This window comes from Aplysia californica, unplaced genomic scaffold (genome assembly GCF_000002075.1).
Source record: "Aplysia californica isolate F4 #8 unplaced genomic scaffold, AplCal3.0 scaffold00103, whole genome shotgun sequence".
NCBI lineage: Eukaryota > Metazoa > Mollusca > Gastropoda > Aplysiida > Aplysiidae > Aplysia > Aplysia californica.
In genome coordinates, this window is record NW_004797373.1 from 846,959 (window position 1) to 848,067 (window position 1,109).

A 1,109-nucleotide genomic window follows, 5' to 3' on the forward strand; every position below is an offset into this window, starting at 1 on the left:
AAATAATAATAATGATAGATTGTATTAATATAGCGCTCTATCCCGTACTAGTATAAGCTCTGACTGCTTTACACCAATCACGTGATCTTTCAAACTAGAGAAAATATTTCACAAGAGACAAGAAAACCAGTTGAACCACATAAAGAAGAACTTTCACAGACATACAGTAACTATACGTGGCACGACCTGGTGGAATCAGGTGCCAGTGACACCCTCCAACAACCCACAGGCGTCAATTTTTGGGCGTATGGGCTAGTTATTGGTATCATCTTAAAGCCGGTTCATTTGCCTTCCTTTTGGTGAAAAATCTATCCGCCCATGTTGAACAGAAGTCGATATAATTGAAATAGAAGGAGGTGAGGATCATCTGGTTTCAGAAGTAAAATTAGCGAGAACACGGACGCCACAGTTTGCTAACTTCTATAACTTGAGAAGCCCTGGAGACTAAAATTTACATTTATTGTGCCCTTAATCAATGTTTTTCAGTAAAATAAACACAGAAATGTGTTTTTAAAAGAATGTAAAAGGTGTTGAGAAAATTAGAACCAAACTGCCAGACGGCCAGAATAACGCCGCCATTTTTAATTATTTCAAAATTTTGACGAGCGCCTGATTTCACCACGATGCCTCACATATATACGAAAGGTCAGCTGAAAATAAACCCCACAGCATATCAACACTTACCAATACTCTATAACTAATAATTAAACAAATGAATCTTGAGCAATTTGATGTTCATTTCTTTGAAATAGTTATGACACACAATGACGCCCAGATATCATTTTAAACAGTAATATAGTGTAAAGCGCATAGAGCCTGGTGTTGAGCGGGGATATGCGCTATACAAATGCTATCTATTATTATTATTATTATTTCCCCTTAGTTCTGTATCCAGTCTAGTTGTTGGGTGGGTGGTTGGCGGGTGCTGTGGTGTGGTTTGCTTCTTCTTTCCTAACCAATGTCTATCGTCTTTATCTCCCCTCCTTCTTTTTTGTGTTTGTTACTCTATTGTAACACCTCTAATCTTTGGCACTTATATGACCTTATTGTGTTGCAAGTGCCGTAAAACACTTACTAAAACTAAACTAAACTAGTTGTTGGGATAAAAG

The 1,109-nt window shown here is 37.4% G+C and overlaps 1 protein-coding gene across 1 annotated transcript in view; it reads left to right on the forward strand.

The window, feature by feature from the left end:
* The window catches only part of LOC101846496, a gene marked incomplete at its 3' end in the record, with an annotated part of 29,754 nt that overhangs the window by 6,679 nt on the left and 21,966 nt on the right, over nt 1–1,109 (forward strand).